Source organism: Telopea speciosissima, chromosome 11 (assembly GCF_018873765.1).
Source record: "Telopea speciosissima isolate NSW1024214 ecotype Mountain lineage chromosome 11, Tspe_v1, whole genome shotgun sequence".
NCBI lineage: Eukaryota > Viridiplantae > Streptophyta > Magnoliopsida > Proteales > Proteaceae > Telopea > Telopea speciosissima.
The window spans coordinates 10,252,633-10,272,013 of NC_057926.1; the positions used below are offsets into that span (position 1 = coordinate 10,252,633).

At 38.8% G+C, this 19,381-nt stretch overlaps 1 pseudogene; it reads right to left on the reverse strand.

Moving 5' to 3' along the window:
- Positions 1 to 2,359: 2,359 nt before the first annotated feature.
- LOC122646878 lies at positions 2,360 to 7,609 on the reverse strand (annotated as a pseudogene).
- Between the last annotated feature and the right edge of the window lie 11,772 nt (positions 7,610 to 19,381).

The window sequence follows — 19,381 nt, forward strand, 5'->3', positions numbered from 1 at the left end:
TCTTTTATTTTTTTTATATGGTTGTGGTATGTGGATGCACTTTTATTCCCTTATTTATTTTTATGTGATTATGCAGTATGATTGCTTTTTTGTTATTCCTTCCAATTTACGTTAGTTTGATAGGTTAGATGCTCATGTGTTAGGACGCCAATTTAATCCCTTAATTTTGTTAGATGCTTATGAGTAGGTTGCATTAATTTTCATTAGTTTAATTTAACACTTTAATTTGGTTCACTTTGCATTACTTTTAAGTTAGTTAAATAAAGTGGCGTATATCTCCTCGTGTTCGACCCGTAGCTACGATTGACCCATACGCTTCCGGTATTATTTTAACTCAAACAGTGAGTTTGAGGTTCTATTCCATAAATGTGGAAGCAGGGCATGCACCAGTATAACCACTGTCCTTTAGGATGTCAAGAACATATTTTCATTGACATAAGTAGAGACCCTATTTGGAACGAGCAACTTCAATACCCAAAAAATAATTCAATGGTCCAAGATATTTGATGTGGAAGCTGGCGCACAACATGTCTTGGACTTCTTGTATCAAGGAGGGATCTGAGCCAGTGATGACTATATCATCAACGTATAAGAGGACAAAAACAATCGTTGTGGAGCGACATTGGATAAATAAAGAATGATCAGCTGTGGAATGGAAAAAACCATAAGCACATAAGGCCGCCAAAAACTTAGAAAACCATTGGCGGGAGGCTTGCTTGAGACCATATAAAGATTTGTGAAGGCGACAAACAAGAGACTCCCCCTTGTGACGATAACCAGGTGGAGGTAACATATAAACTTCCTCATCTAGATCACCATGTAAAAAAGCATTGTTCACGTCCATTTGATGGAGGGACCAACCCCGGACAGCCGCGATAGCTAGGAGGACACGAACATTGACAAGCTTCGCCACTGGAGCAAACGTGTCATGATAATCGACACCTTCAAGTTGGGTGTACCCTTTGGCCACTAATCGTGCTTTATAACGTTCAATTGTGCCATCCGACTTTCGCTTGATTTTGTAGACCCATTTCGAACCAATTGGTTTCTTACCCTGTGGTAGAGGAACTAGGGACCAAGTATTATTGGCAATCAAAGCTGTAATTTCAGATTGCATTGTCGTTCGCCACTCCTCAAAACGCATAGCTTCAGAAAAACTACTGGGCTCAACATGAGATGTAACAGAGGTGAGAAAAACCAAGTGGGATTTATTAAAACGAGAATAGGAAAGCAAATGACTAAGAGGGTGAGGGATATCTGACCCTGCAACCGAGGAAGATGATGGCAATGTAATAAGAGAACATTTATAATCCTTTAAATAACTCGGGGACTGCCGATTTCGTTGTGGTCGGGTGGTAGCACTGGGTATCGATAGCGGAGGGGCTGGGGTGATATCGGGTGGTGTAGGGGCTGGTTGTGTAGTGGGTTTGGTCGATGGGGGTATGACCAATGGAGTGTTAGTGGTGATGGGATCGATAGGAGGTGTATCAAGAGTGTTGGGTTGGGGAAGAGGTAGGACAGGGGTTCCACTTGGAATTCGGTTGGGTAAACGGGCATAGGGAAAAATATTTTCATGAAAGGTAACATCACGGCTCACATAAATCTTTGTAGAAATGAGGTCTAATACACAGTAGCCTTTCTAGCCATGGGGGTACCCAATAAAAATACCCGGGGATGCACGTTTATCAAACTTATGAAGAATAACTGAATTTCTCCAAAAAATAAGACAACCAAAAACCCGGAGATGATCAAGACGAAAGGTTTTGTTAAAAAGGATTTCAAATGGAGTTTTCCCATAAAGAATCCAACATAAAGGAGCGTCCCTTGATTGTTCAATAGATTGAACTAGAACAAATTGTGCATGGGACAAACCTCGTGCGTGCTAAGATTTTTCTTTTAACTCTTATTTAATGTAGTGAGGTAGTCCCATCCTGTTGATGGCATTGCCGAAAGTGGGAGGTGCTGGCTCGGATTTTTTTTTTTTTTTTTTTTTTGGGGTTTTCTTAATTTTTGTCCTGGCTTCTTGATAGGAGTTGTGTTTTTATTCTTGTACATTTTTTCTTTTTTTTCCTAATAAAAATGATCCTTTTAGTGAAAAAAAAGTATCAACTAGTGATAAGACCAACTTAGGCCATTAACATTGGGAAGATCATGGACGAAATTAGTAATTAGTAATTTCTTTTGGCTTGAAAATAAATCCTTCTTTTTAGTTCACAATATTACATTCTCATTACATAAAGCTTTTAATACATGTAACAACAACATCTTGAGCTCCGTACCTATAGTATGGAGAGTCTCTCTGCTGGGTCTTAACTCTCAACCTAAGAGCTTAATTAGATTGAAAACACATAACAAAGACCTTAGCAAATAGCTTGCACAGCTAACCTCTTGGGGGTGTTGAGGCTGCAGCTATTTGACCCAAAATTTGCTTCCAATACATTAATCGAACAAGACTCCTTTCCAACACATGCCGTCTCCAACACAGATAGTGTGTTAGTAGCATCACAACTGCCTTTCTTGAATGAACCACATTTGCCTTGGGGATCTCCGAAGCTGGCGAATTCAATTGCGGAAATGGTCTGCCCATCTTGGCATGATAATTCCAATGTGTTCCTCTCATATGCATTGCCGCATGCCTTCCCCACTGTGACTGTTTGGAAACTAACTTGAGTTGGGTTGCCACCCATTTCATCGAACAAGACCAATGTGTTATCCTCATCACTCAAGAATGATCGTGGAACATGGTACCTAGTAGAAAAACCCAATAATATTTAGTTTGGAGAAGAAACATTAATAAGTTTACCCCTAATCTCCTACATGAAATGAATTGGACCAATAAAAATTTTCACTTACCATCTTTGTGAAGGATTACCACAATTAGAGAAGCATTTGTGATCATGGTAATTTCCACGATAATCACATGTATCAGAACAGGAATATCCTTTGGGGGCTTGAGCAATCATGGTAGGCCAAAATCTCCCAAGGCTATGTCCATTAATCTAGGCATGTCCTTTGCTCATACCCTGCATGTCTATCACCACAGGATTTCTACCCAATGGAGCCTTGAAGGTTGTCTGCCATCAAACACTTTCAAATTAACCATTTCTGTGTTGGAAAACAAATGGAGAGAGAGAGAGAGAGAGAGAGAGAGAGAGAGAGGTTACCTTATACCAGGTCATGGGTCTATTGATGGGAAGTCCTTCTGATGTCCATTTATTTTTGCGTGACAAATTATCATCATAAAATTGCTTGTTCTCACCGTTTAATCCAATCTGCAACCAAAAGAGCAAGAAATGGGAAGTCAGATCATATGATTTTTAACCACTAGTAGGAAATATTTTTCTGATTAGTATTTAAAATTATCAATTAATGATACTACCTTATAGGACCACTCGTTTAATGATATATCCTTAGTAACATTATCACTTCCTATCAACTGAACTGGACCACCAACTATTCCACTTGGAACCAAGTCGAAAAATGAACCATAGTTCTAAACAAAAAAAAAAAAGATGTTAATTAGTATTGTAAGCATGAAAAGTAAGTAGTTGATCCAAATGGTAACTGAGAAAAACAAATTAAGTATCGTTTTTTTTTGGATAAGTAAATTATATTAAAAAAAAGTAAAAGGAAAAAATATAGAAACAAAAAAACAGGAAGCCACCTAGAACCTTTTTAAAATATACTTAAAGAGGGAAAATGGAGATTAAGTACCGTTAGTCCAACAGTGACGCTAAGTAAGGATATTAGGTTAACCCCTTTTTTCAAATTAACTGGTTTCTCAAACACGAAACCACCTCCGCTACGCCAATCAGATCCTGTTATTAATTCCACCAAATTCAGAAATTTAATTTCAAATATTACATATTTAGATGAATGCTAAAAACCTATAGGTGGAAGATAGTGTATGCTCAAGTTTAAATTACCAATGCGCTTCTTATTAACATAAACATGAAGGACATGGCCTGTTGTATTTACATGCAGAGTTGCATTTTTAGGGAAGGATGCATCGATGTCCACCCTAGAAGACCATGGCAACAATATAAAACAGTGAGTTTTGTTAAATTAAGATGGTAATCATGTTGGGTTCCATGCAGAAGGCAGAAAAAATAGTCCCACATCGGATATATATATGGGGAATGTGGGGTTATAGGTACTTGGGCACCCTCTCTTTAACGACTAGCTTTTGAAGATGAGTTCTACCCAAGGCCCTAACAAATTAGAGACAACATCCTATGAAAGTAAGAAATTAAAGAAAGAGAAACTATATACCTAGTCATGTACCACTGGTAGTCACTAACATCAATAGTTGTTGCCTTTTGTTCAAGAAGCTTGTTTGCAGTAAAGGTGCCCTTTCCTTTTAGGGTTTCTTTCAAAGGCTCTGCCTTCCAAACCCAACTGAGTTCAACATTGCTTGGTTTCTTTGTCTTCAAGGATATTTGGGTGCTGACCTGTAAGCATCGAAAATAAACTAATTATATGCTTTAATCTTTTGAGAAGATCAATTTAAATATGCAACAATTTCAATTACTCCCGTTTATACCTTAGCAGTGTTGTAGACTTCCTTGTTGCAATTAACAAGAATACTAACAGACCAAGCAGGCAAGAAGTATTTGCCGTTGTTTTGCAAGTCAACAATCACATCCTTGTTATTGTTTACATTGCTCAAGAAGCAAATTGAATTTCCAGTAGAGTTGTTGATAAATGTAGACAACTGTAACAAAAAGATTTCATATCATCACCTCCATTTACTTTCAATTTTAATGATTTGCCAAAGGATACAAGAATTGAAAGGATATATTGCAACTAACCACCACATTGCTTTCAATGTCTTTGTGTGTCACTAACTGTTGGACAAGAATCCTCTCGGCCGATTTAATGACTTCATGGAGTCTCTTTAGATGCCCCACTTAGGTTGATTCAAAAGCCCTAAAGAGTTGGATTTATTAATTAAAGGAGATGGAACTAATCGAATTTGTATATATAATGATTGTGCAATTTGACATTTAATCTTAACATAAAATTAAAGATTACCATATTCATCAAGTGGTGCATCATAATCATAAGATGTTGTGATATATGGGCCACCTGATGTACGACCAAAATTGGTTCCTCCATGGTACTGAAACCAAGTCATGAAAATATTAGTGTCTTCTCCTACATATATTTTGTTTCTAAGGAATCTTTCTCTATGGTTTCAAGAGTGAAAACTAACCATGTAGTAGTTTTGAAGGACACCACCACTTTGGAAGAAACGGGCAACAGCGAAGGCCACATCTTCAGCAGCTCTCTGGTGGAATGGAAGGCCCCAACCAATGAACCTGAAAGAATGTCCATTTAGCTTCAGGCTATATGCAGGGAAGAAATATCATAAGGTTTGGTTCCAAGGAAGTGAAGGGAAGTGAAATCCAAGGGATTTGATTGTAAAGTAAAATGTAAAAGCAATGTTTGGAATGATTTGAAGTTACTTAGACAATCATGTTAAGTAGTTATTACAAAAGTCTCTTTTTTAGTTTTGATTTAATTTTACTTCTCTTCCCTTTAATTTTCCAAGCTTTTCTTTCTTCTTTCAGCCTATATTGTTTGGAATGAAGTATACTCACCACCCAGTCCAATTCTCAGTCCACATTTTGGGACTCTTTGGGTTATTTGGCTTGAAATTCCAGTCGCAATAAAATCCATTGCACGTGTTAATCTGAAAGATCAATGAACAATCAGCCATGATCAGAAGAAAAAGACTAAGAACTGAAGAAGTTTATATACTATGATCAGAAGCAAGAATTGAAATATATATATAGATTTATATGTTCATAAAAGTAGTTTCTAATATATATACCATTGGCTGTGGTGCATTTCCCTGTTGACACATAAGCCATGGGATGCCAGTACTTTGGGATTCAGCCATTTTTGCACACCATTGGATGTATCTTTGGCCTTCTTCTCCATAGGGGCCCATTATATTGCCATATTCATTCTCAATCTGTTGTGCAACAAAGAAATATCATAATAAGTTGATTGGTTTAGGATTATGTGCTTCAGTCATGGGGTCTCAGGTTCAAATCCCCTCGAATGAAGCATTACACCGGGTGGGGGGAGGCTTAATGTAATCGTGGTTTTCCCTAAGGCTTGAACCGTAAAGCCAAGCTGGTTGTTGGGTTTCCTCATTAGCGAAAAAAAAAAAGTAGTAGTAGTAGTATAGACAGACCTGTGTAAGGATTATGGGTCCTCCCTGAGGGGCAAGGAGCTTCTCCTTTTTAATCATATCAACTATTAAGGTAGTGAAGTTTTGCATCTCATCCTATAATTCAAAAGGGGAAAAAAAGGTCGTTTTAATACCATCAACTCCACATAGAAAAACAGTGACAGTGATTTAAGGAAACAAAAAAACATGCAAATCTGAACCTTGAACACTTGATTATCTGTCCTGAACTTGACTCCTGGTAGATTGTGCAACCACACAGGGAATCCTCTGATAAGAAAAATGGCATCTAATTAGTATACTTGAAAGGCTAAACAATGTAAGGGTAAAGGTTAAAGGTTAAATCTCTTAATTGTGTTGTTTGGCATGGGAGGATGGGTAGCCTGGATTGAGCCACCAGCTCCTTGGATTTGTTATATATCAAATTTTGTTGGGTTAGCTGAATTTTATATGAAATTCATCATTTTTTCTGCTACTCATTTTTTCTTTGTCTCTTTTTGGAGGCCTTGCCTTTTGGTGATTCTTTAATTTAGTAATCTCTCTGCTCATGGGTTCTGATGTTTGGATGAGACACTTGGAATAATAGAAAGGACAAAGTTTTCTTCCACCCATCTTAGGGTTCACAAATACCTCCTAGGGTTTTAGTATGTTCCAAAATACCTGTTCCCATCCTCTCGTGCCCCTCGGTGAATGGGATTTTCTTATCGACACCTATCAAGGGTGTCAAATAATTTGTAACTTTATTATTATTTTTTTTTTTGCCTTTTTAGTACACAGTTTTTCAATACGGTTAAATATTGTCATTTCACATGTGTATTCGAAATATGTGAAGTAACAGCTTCTAATACTGACAACTATATGTCACTTTCAAATAATTTTTAAAAATCGTTTTACACCCTTTCCTTAAAGAATTTTTGGGAATAAGATAAGGAACAATTAAAAGGTGTTAAGTTCTAAACGCACCTATAAGCTATAAAATGTCATTCCGACATTCACTTACAAATACATATATGTAATAATTACCCGTAGTTCCATTCAGCACATGCATAAGGACCGATGCGTAAAATTGCGTAGAGACCTGCTTCCTGGACTGTCTTCAAAAATCTGACGAGATCTAGGTTCCCTTTGAAATTGTACTGTGCGGAAACAATTAATTAAGAAGGAGACAGAAAAGAAGAAAATGGTTAGCATTTTTAATAGAAGAAGATATACTGATTAGCTCCGAAAACAGCCTCTCTGCAAAAGCAAGGGTAAGGCTGCATACATTATTTAAGATATACTGATTAATTATAGTTTAGAGTGAGTGATGAAAACCTCGCGACGATGGGGCTCATGGGCATTCCAAAACACATAAGTCTCGATGGTATCTATTCCACCTTTCTTGGCCTTCTGAATTAGATCTGGCCACATCTGAACCATTGAAAGAGATGGATTTGTAACTTGCTTCTTTTGGCGAAAAGTATGATTTGAACAACAAATTAAGGGAAGTAGTTTCCTGTCCACTGTCCACACCACCACTATCGTGTCTATCTCTCTCTTCCTCAAAACAAGGGGTAAATGTGTTTATTCATATGGGGAGGAGAGAGATAAACTCATGGGAGTGATGGTGTAGGCCACACTCCCGAACAGAATTTTTTTTCGCACAAATTAATAATAAGAAAACAAACCCATCGATCAATCACTTTACCTCCACCGTGCTGCGTGGATAATGGATTGACCCAGAAAGCAGAATTCTTGGCTCTCCATTGATCAAAAGCTGACCCTTGTCATAAGAAACTTCAGTTGCCCGTGAAGGTGAAAGGCTGAAGAGAGTTAAACCTAAAACAAGTAGCATATCTCTCCAACACGAATCCATTATTATTCTTTAAAAAGCTTTTGATATGCTTTGCATTCTAAGAATCATAATTTATAGGACTAACTCAAACTAGAAATATCTAAGTTTAGACAAAGATGAAATCCAATCCAACGGGTTTCTAGCTATAAATTATAACTTCATTATCCGAGTTTCTAAAGTTAGACAAAGATGACATCGATCCAACCAACTAGTTCTAGTAGCTCAAAAACATTCATTTCTCTTGTGAATATGGGAGGAACCATAAGAACCATTCATTGTATGGTCGTCCACATCTTCCCATACCAATTTTACCCCTCCACAATATAAGAAACCTCAATTTATGTCCTCTCATATGTCTGCTCCGAGCATGGTTTTAGTGCATGGTATCGGAATGGGTATCACTCAACCAAGAAACCAATACGGTATCGGATTGGTATCAGCACTGATCGATCGTATTGGACAAATTTGCCTCTAATTCTCCTATAAAAACAAGTTTTTTTTATCATTTTACCCTTTGCCCGTACCTTGTCACCAATACGGTATTAGGATCAGTCACCTAAAAAACCAATACCAGGCAATACGATACCAATATCTCAAACCATGGCTCAGAGAAACTTTCAATAATCCCTTGGGCTCCTTTTCTTCTTAATCTGAAACTGGTAGAATTTAAAACAAAAAAGAAAAGTGACTTGGCGAACCATCTATTGAATAGGAAGGACATGTTTTAATGGCTACATGTCAATTTTCACAGAAAATCTAGGGTTCTCAAAAAAGCCCGACCATCTCGACCCGGCCCTAACCCACCCTGAACCTGGACTGGGCTAGACTGGGCCTGTATTCCTGCCAGGGTCGGGCTGATGGGTCTGGGTTGAGGCCTTGGCCTTGACCCTGGCAGAGCAAGACCAACCCTGTATGCACTTAATAAATACGGGCCCAAGCCTATCCTCTTCAATGCATAATCGTGATAGGCCTCTTTGTAGGGGGAGGCAAAAAGCTTTTTTGATAGCAAGGGCCTCAGCAACAGAAGCATAGGTATGAGTGTATGACCACAACCAGACATAAGTCCGAAGATGAATCGGCCCTAATGATCACGACACATGCCACCAATATTGGCGGGGCCAGGGTTATCACAGTTGGACCCATCCACGTGATTTTGACGAGTGAAGGAGGTGGAGGGGACCAAGCTATTAGGAATTTTCTAAGGTGTGAGCCCTCCGAAGTAAGGTTTTTGTAGAATTAGATAAATTTAGGGATGTAATTCTGTAAATATTAATCAAAAATCCGAATTCGATCTGCATTCGTATTCGTTTAGGGACATCCAAATTTGTTTAGAGATATCCGGGAAAAAATCTAATTACTCCAATAAAAACCCATCTGGAAAAAAATCTGAATACTTAATAATAAAAAATTAAATAAATTATGATCTTGAGGGTTTTTTAAGATTCAGCAGGTTCTAGAATATGAGAAAAAAGAATCATAATCTAAGAGATATGAAATTGAGAGTGAATTGAATCCGCTAGGAGGAGGAAGGTCTAGGTTACACAAGGCAGAACTGCAAATGGATGGTCGGAAATCCAATTCGATTCGCATCCGAATCTATTTAGAGGGATCCATATTCGGCCGGGGAATATCCAAATCCAATCATATCCAATCCATATCCGAGCCGAATCCGATCAATTTACAAACTTTTTCTACAGTGGCTATCTCCTTCACAAACTAAACCATTCCCATATTGTACTCATCTCTAAATCATCTGCCCCATGCACCATGTTAGACAACCGACCGCATATAGCTCACCCAAGCCAGAGGATGCTAGTAAAATGGGCGACGAAGCGAATCCTATCTCCTTGCTGCCATTGATTTATAGAGTTACAAAGTCCTACACTTAATAACCCACTAGTGCATTTTAAGGCTAATGCAATTAAAATATGGGCTTTGTTAAGTGGTCTATGATGGGCTCTTGACTATTCAAGGCAAATCAGGGCAGGGCCGGGCTTGGGAAAACCTTGCCAGGGTTGAGCTAGGGTGAAGGCCAAGACTGGCCAAGCCCGGCTCATTGACACACCTAGCAAATCCCAATCCTTCACTCCTCTATGTAGGAATCTTTTCCTGGTATTTTCAACTATTGATTTATTTTTCAAATGTAATGAAGCTTTGAAATTTTATACTACCTAGGGGTGTAAGTTCGGCCCTATTGGCCTGAGCCCATCCTGGCCTGCCCTGAGCCAGAACAGGGCCTGGGCTTGATTTTCAACCCTGAGGGCGGGTTAGGGTTGAAATTTTAAGGCCCGGGGTCAAGATCTGGTGAGGCCAGGGTTGAGGCCTTGGGCTAAGCCTAACCCAGCCTAGCCCGACCTTGTGTTAGGGTATGCTTTACAATTTATTGATTACATTTTGCAATTTTTGTTTAGTATCTAATTATCTACTGGTTTACCAAAAAAAAAAAAGGCTAATTACCTATTGGGAAAAAGTTCTCTGCCCGGGAGTGTGGCCTACGCCAGCACTCCCATGAGTCTATCTCTCTCCTCCCCATGTGAAAAGACACTTCTGCCCCCTTGTTTTAAGGAGGAGAGAGATAGACACATGGGAGTGCTGGCGTAGGCCACACTCCCATACAAAAAACCGCTTCCCTTATCTATTGAATAAAAGTATTTAAATTTTTAACATTGGGCCAACTTTTTTAACTCAAAGAAACTCATAACCCAGAATCACATCAAACAGTAGCCACTAAAGGCACAACTGTCATAGGCACACGAATCCCCATGCTCGTTCTACTCAGTACCTCCAGTGTTTGCTCCCTACTCAACATCATATTGGAACGAAGGGTCTATATACATCAACATCTCACCACCTACCATATCACCTACAAGAAGAAGATCTCGAGGGGTGAGTTCTACTAAACTCAATGAGGGGATACACGTAAGCAAGAAAATATAGTCCATGATTATGCATGGTTCGATATACATATCAAACAGTATGCCTAGCAAGCAAATGCCTAGGTCTGATGCTGGGTGTATGCACTACAACAACTCATGCTGCAGTGGAAGCTTGCCAGCACTCCCGTACGTCCAATCCGGAAAACCCCCGATATCAACCCTAGCTCTCACTCGGTCCCAGCATTCCCATCGATCACCTGAGTTTGAGAATGGTACTTCCAGTCCGTCGGATGTCACCATCGGTTACCAACACCTTACTCCCTGTTGGTAAGGGGTGTAGTACAAGGTACGCTCTAGCCACATGCTTTCAAAATATGATGTGTATGCGCATGATTGAAGGTATAAACAGAGTCCATATCAAAGCCATACCAAACCTCATGACAATGATCGACATGAATGAAGTTCTATGCATAACCAAACCATGCTCTCTAATCATAGATCTCATACACATCCAATCTTTCTCTCAATCAAATCGACAGTTCAATATGTCAATGCAAGTAAATGAAACATAACACAGATGATGCATGTGTCAAATAATGCAACATAAATAAGTAAAATAATAAACACTCCATAAAATAAGACTCTTCCAACTCATCAATCAAGTATATGATAGATACCACAACAAGCCCCGAACAAAACCCCGTGAGGCCTCGCCATATCAATTGTCTCTAGAAAAGTAAGTGTGAATTAGCTACAATTGGTATAGGTCCAAATCCCAAAACCCAAACCTAGACAGCAAAACAGAGTTCTGCAAAGGGCACCAGATGCTCTAACCGGTTGATGGTACATCAACTAGTCTGATTATCCGATCACAGGATAGAGCTCAAAATTGAGTTTTACACTCATTTGGTTTCCACCAAACCTCAAATTAAAGAGAGAAATTAGAGGGGAAAGGTTAATTAGGCAAAGACTTACACATAGAACTCAATTGAACTCTAATTAGGAAGAATTAGAGACCAATTAAGTTATAAGAACCCTAAGTAAGGTTTAGAAGATAATTGAATTATAATTGAGCAAATTCAAGATAATGTAAGTTGACTCTATGATCAAATTACACAAATCAGGTCTACAATAGCTTAGACATGGCTAATGTAGCCATGCATGAAATATCAGAAATGGATTAGAGTAGGATTCATGTGTTCGTTTATAGAATACATCATAAGAAAGAGCAAATTCTGGAGTTTAGAATCCTACCTAGTGTTGATGATCAACTGGCGTAGAGCACAACAAAAATGCAGCAGATTCCCCTCTAGGTAACCTCAATTCTTCTCCTTCTTCTCCAAAGCTCAGGTTCTAAATTTTAGAATGTAAGAAATGAATTAGAATCCTGAGTTTTCTATATATACCTGAATGCCACTGAGGACTGTTTACCAGGACAATGTTAAGACTTAAATCACATTAATCTCGCGTATCGAACTGTATAAATTAACGTCATCACTACCCTGTAAGGTAACCAAAGTACGTGACAGATCCCACATTGTGATGAGACGCAAGCGAGAAGATCCGTGATGAGGCATGTGGACCCCACTACAGATTAATGTAATTTACTGCACAACACCACCACATGCTCTAATCGATTAATCAGGGGGATCAACCAATCTCTGATCATTTAGTGAGTGTTATAGTGCTTGATCAACAGCTTTTAGAAGAGGAACTAATTGTGATTTCCACAGTAAATAATTCAAATCAGAGAGTTTGGTTGAAAGAAAGTTGTTGAGGGAGGGAAAACAGTTACCGGTGGTGGGAGAAGAAAGAAACCCAGATGCGGCCTGGTGCTCTGATGCCATGATAAGTTAGGACTCTAAAGATTGATAGGAGAGAAAAGAGAGAGAGAGAGAGAGAGAGAGAGACCAGATTTAACGTGGTTCGGTTAGAACAACCTACGTGCATGATGATAATGTTTTCCACACTTTATTTCATGATATTACAGTCCTTATATATTATGGATTCTTGATTAAGAGGTGGAGTGATTGAGGGAATAGGTGGAGTGATTGAGGTCATAGTCCCTCTCTACAAGGTAATGGGATATTGAGTGAGATTAGGATTGATTTCCTTAGAGTGAGGTATTATCCACCTACTATATTGGGTTTCCTTGATTGGATTCCTATCTCCTAGGTTGGCTGAGATAGTTGTTAGAGCAAGGATCTTATCTTCCAGCTGGCGGTTGGTAGAGAGAACCGTGGTTATTGTTGTCATTGTTGCATCAATTGTGGAGCCATTTCTATAGTAACCACATCGAGAGAACGCTGCCCAGGTTGAAGTGTTTTCACCTCAGATGTTCTCTAATATATTTTCTAAAATGTTATTCCTACTAAGGTTGTTAATACCATTCACAAACACACACACATCCATAATAATGGATAAGATAGAAACACAGAGTACTGCGGAAGCTAACCATCAAAATAAATATTTACAGTAATGTTCTTGTTCTTGTTCTCCTCTCAACATACACCGGCAATCCCAAGTCTTCCAACCAAAGCTTTACAAAATAACAAAAGGGGCAAGACAACCTGGGCCCCGAATAAAGCTATACAAAAGAGAAATGGTTAGTAGATTCCTATCCACAACAAAGAATCCCAAGGTTAGAAGAAAATCAGCTGCCCGCCCTTCACGGGTCATCATCTACAATCACTGAAAACACCCACACCAAAGGAATGACCTCCGACTGGGTCTAAACCCACACAGTCATAACAAGCATGGCCCTCCTGCTCGAGATGAGCCTCCCCGCCATCTTAACATTCACCTACAATATCATCTAACAAAAAGACATAAACAAGAGTATGAGCTCCACCGAGCCTGTGAAAAAAAGATTACCATGCATACACATGCAAGCACAACCAAATGAGTCCTACATGCATTGCAGTCCATTTTATTAATTAATCACCTAACATCACAACTAAGGCAGGTAAAAGTGCTACTACAATCCCCAATACATGTATCCTTGGTGCGGGCTTCTAACCCCTTCTTACGGTACACTCATTGAGTTGTTGGAGAGGACCAGTTAGCTCCGGCATCAATCACCAAGGTCAGCCCGACCAGTCCTCTGGGATTAGTCTGTGAAATCACCCATCACGATTCCGATATAACATTTTTCTTTCTCTAGCATTCAGCCACATAATCACCTTTTCGGTGTAACACAATTCTATTCCTTTTTCTCTTTTCCTTTTTCTCTTTTATATAGGCTCTCCCACAGACATCCAACACCTTAACCCCTGTTGGTAAGGGTTCATAGCACTGGTGATGATACTCTAGCCCAATGCATTCTATATGACATAATAGGAGTTGGGTGGTGTCAATCGCATCCCATTCTACGGGCTACCACGGGCCTCATTTCCAAGCCGGCCACGACATCTAATCTAGCAGTTCCACATAAAAACATCATTATCCATTCTCAATGTTCATCAAACAAGAATTCAACATTTAGATACAACATAAGGCAATTAAAGTAATTGAACACAGTAAATAATGTTGGTGTAATTGTCATGACTCATTAGTCATGTTACACCTATACTCATGGTGTAATTCCACTCACCTTGCACTAGTCCCGCTTACTTTGCATTCAGCTCGGTCCTGGCCGGTATCTAACACTACACCTCGAGCTCGGGGGCAAAACCTAAGTTAACCGAACCATTCAAACATGTCAAACAAAGTTTAAGAGTATGTTAATGTCCTAGGGTTAGTCTAGGTTTAGTTGGATTCAGCTTTGAACACACATGTATTAATTATAGTTCTCTGGGACTTGCACTAGGCGTTCGAGTCAAACTCCTAGTGCATCATCCAGAGATGTAGAGTTCATCTTTCATAAATTTCGATAGCAAGGTTTTCCTAAACATAGCCCTATCAATCCCATAAAATAATACCAAGGTTCCCAGTTCATGTTGGGCCAGTCTATGTGTGGGTTCCTGGCTCTGTGGGGCCCACTTGAGCATCCAAGCGGTGGATGATAGCAAGATAAAAAAGATTAAAACCGGCACCCCATTTTAACTTAACCAATGCAACCCTTCAAATACAATAGACTGTTCCAACTAGTGTGTGAAGTGTTGAAGCCTTTCATGACAATAATAAATATAAGGTTATCTATGGGCTTTTCTCTATGAACCGTTCCCAATACTATATTGAACCGATGGCTGCACATGATGAGAAGGCTCCTTCATCAAAACTTTCCAAAGAAAAAAAAGACCTTCTTCAATCATATATAAAAAAAAAATAAGAAGCACCAAATCACTATGGATATTCAGTCATCTTCTCGAGATAAGATGCACCAGATTATACTAAATGCCAACTACAATTGTCCTCTTACAGATTGTTGTTGGTTCATCTCGATCTTCCGTAGGGACTCTATTAATTATGTGTGCAAACAGAGATCTAATTTCAAGGCTGGAGGAGAAGAAAAGAATAGAAGAAAGCAGAGGTAATCAAATACCACAAAAAAAATGGTCCACTGTCATGAACTCGGCTATGATGCAGAAAAGCCTTAGGTTTGAAAAATGGAATGATCTCCATTGATTTCCAAACTAAATTGTTTCTTCTGCTTCCTAGAGTCTTACTCCGATACCTCTCCTTTTATCCTCTACAGTAGGTACTATTTTCCCTTCACATGGAAAAACTTCTGACCCAAGGAAGACTTCTTTCTTAAGTGATAAGAAAAATGTTATGCAAAGTAGATATAATAAGGGTAATTTACACATACCACGCCTGAGGTTTGGCGAAAGGATAATTTTACCCCCCAGTTTTGAAAAATTCTGCGTACCCCCTTGAGATTTGCAAACAGTAACAAATAAGCCCATTTCGTCAGTTCATGACTAACAGTGTTAAAAATAAGAGGTGAACTGATAAAATTACCCTTGCAAAAAAAACAGAAAAAAAAAACCTGCAACTCATCTTCCCCAAATCGATTGGGGAAGATGAGTTGCAGGTTTTAAAAGCCTTTCAACCCTTAAGGAATTTAGGGTTTCAAATTGGGAAAAAATCCCAAATCAAAACCTTTTTGAGCACCTGCAAAAATCTTTGTTTGTAAAAGAAGATCAGAAGACTCGTCAGTTTTTTTCGATAGGTAGAGAAGACTCGTCGATGTTGGTAGCATTCCAAGCTCAGAACTGTCTCTGTTGGTCGACTAGTGCGATCCATGAAGTTCGTCCATTCGCTAATTCTATTCACCACAAGTTCTGTTGAATCTAAGGTTTTTTCCCTCTTTAAATCTATGGTTTTGATTTTAGTACTTCTATTTGATAATCGATTTCCAGATGAGCTTTAATCTATTCTGTAAATCTAAAATTCTGATCTATTTTTGTTGTTGTTGGTGGATTTATGTTCCCCCTGTATCTCTTGAATTAATAGTTTGTGTGAATTGGATTTCTCCTTATGGAAAAAATGGAACTGAAGAGAAAACTCAAATTATATCGATCTTTGTTTTGTGAATGATTTCTAAGCATTTATAGCATCTGGTTTAAGTTTATCATAGCGTAATCGATATCCAACAACACATGGAATGCCTTTGGGTATTCCCTTAGGTACACTGAAAGTATTAAAACCTACTTGTAGATAAGAAGAGGAAAATGAAGATAAAGATGAAGAACTAACAATAGATGAAGCTGTAGAAATGGTATTGTTGGGGACATCTCCATCAGTTATACAGAAGTAGAAGAGTGGATTAAGTGGGTAGGGCTTTACTTTCTAAGTTTTGTTTTTGGCATAATTTTATTCAATCTTGCGTCAAAAGGGGAAGACGAGTTGCAGGTGCGCAAAAGGGTTTTGATTTGGGATTTTTTCCCAATTTGAAACCCTTAATTCCTTAAGGGTTGAAAGGGTTTTGAAACCTGCAACTCATCTTCCCCAAATCGTTTGGGGAAGATAAGTTGCAGGTTTTGTTTTTTTTTTTTTTTTTAATCTTTTTTGCAAGGGTAATTTTTTCAGTTCACCTCATATTTTTAACACTGCTAGTCATGAACTAACAGAATGGGCTTATTTTTTACTGTTTGCAAACCTCAGGGGGGTACGGAGAATTTTTCAAAACTGGGGGGTAAAATTATCCTTTCGTCAAACCTCAGGGGTGGTATGTGTAATTACCCATATAATAAAGGCATACTCTGAAGATTCCGCCTCCCTGTCGTTCCACTTCGTAGCCTTATTTTGCCCCTCGATCTTCTACATACATCAACATGACTCCAGTCTACTCTCAAGAAAGGTCGGGATGGTTATAGTCGCAATGTCCATCCATATATATGAGTTGAAAGTAACAACTAATATGAGATAAAACCAAAGAATCCCATGTCAACCATTGCATTCAAGAACCATTTTTTCAATGGTTAAAATTAATACATAAAATTGTCACTTCAAAATCACTAAAAGGAGTAAGTAACAGATGATGCAATCGAACATTCTTTTCCAGCAAAGATAGAAACCACTGGAAAACAAGAGTGATAAAGGGGTAGAAAATATACGTTCACTAGGTCTCATACTCAATTTCAAATACCGATAAATTGTTTCAGACCTTAAGATTGTTAAAAACAAGTACCTAGTTTGAGAAAATAAGACTGAGATGTTGTTGACAGCCACCCATCACGAACTAGCAATTGTGGTTGAATCGCATCAATGAAGACACTCTTCTTAAGGTCTGAAACGCCCCCTGTATAAGTGCAATCGGGGTTCCTTGTGTTTTACCTCCAAGATAAAACAACCACCGAACTTTGGTCTTATGCACAAAGACTTCGGTTATAAAGAAGCGCAAGGCTAGGCTCACTAGAAGATTTTGAAAAACTCATTTTTAGTGCTGTCGAAAAAACAGAATCAGTGAGATTGTCTCCACTAAAAAAACCTTAGAGAAATGGGCAACACCCCCTCTCTATATATAGGTTAGGAAGAGATACCACTAAGGGGTATTTCCACGAAAACTACTCTAACATCATGCCTTTTCCCAAAATATTTGTTTGTTGACTATTCAAACAAGAAGTCCAATAGTCACACCTATTGGTCATTTAAGTGTCTATTGGTGCCTATTAGGAAATCGACATAATCCTCTAAATATTTTGAATCTTTATTATTAAAGATGTTAAATATGGCAATGCCAAAATATGGAGCTATATTGGCTTGACTTTATTGAATGTCTATGGCTGAATATATATACAAGTTACAAGAATCAATTAGAATAAATTATTCCCTAATCTACTGCTATGATTGAGATTGTACACATATACATGACAAATATAGATACAAAGAGATAAGGATGGGAGGTGGCATGCGTGGGCATGATAAACATGTGCTAATACTCCTCCTCAAGTAGGAGCGTGAAGATTTCGAACACCCAACTTGGATGAAAGAAACTGGAACTGATCTTGTCCAAGTGCCTTGGTAAATAAATCTGCAAGTTGAAGACCAGTGGCAATTTTGGTAGGTTTGATCAATTTGGTTTGAGTTTTCTCCCGAACGAGGTGACAATCGATTTCAATTTCTTATTATGAATTCCACCTTTCGTTCATTCTCCTAGAAAGACAAAGGCATTCAATATTAGAGTAACAGGCTTGGTTCATTTTTCGCATTTTAGCTAAAAGCTTGAAGAAAATAGACAGCCATTTAGAGATAGGAGTGGCACCGGACTAGTTCTACTTAAGCCATTCCGTATCCGGCGGATTTAGCCGATGATTCAAAGGCGGATCACTCATCCGCGGATGCCTAGATTCCTACACTAAAGACTTTCCACTCAATTCATTCTTTTTTTGAATGAGTTAAGCTCACCTCTATGTTTGGTTCGTTCGTGAAAAATGGGATTGGCGGCAATGTGGAGGGCCGCCTGGCTGTCGCAGTGCAAAGGAATAGGAAGATGGCATTCAAGACCAATGTCGTGGAACAGAGACATAAGTCATGTGAGCTCCCAAGTAGCATTAGCCATGGCGCAGTATTCTGCTTCAGTTGAAGAACGTGATATGGTATGTTGTTTCTTAGTCTTCCAAGAGACTAAGCTTGATCCAAGCAAAACACAATATCCAGTAGTGGAAGGACGTGTCATGGGGCAACTTGCCCAATCAAAATCGCAGTAAGCCCATGGGTGGAGATCAGAGTCTACCAAAAAAAACAAGCCCTGTCCTGGTGATGTCTTCAAATATCGAAGTAATCGATGGGCAGCATCAAGATGGGGTTACCGTGGTTGGTGCATAAATTGACATAGAATATTTACGGCCTGAACAATATCAGGGCGAGTAATAGTAAGATATATCAAACGGCCAACCAGGCGACAATAGGAAGAGGGATCTGGCAAAACATCACCCATGTCATTGGTGAGTTTGAGGTTCTATTCCATAAAGGTGGAAGCAGGGCATGCACCAGTATAACCGTTGTCCTTTAGGATGTCAAGAACATATTTTCGTTGACATAAGTAGAGACCCTGTTTGGAACGAGCAACTTCAATTCCCAAAAAAT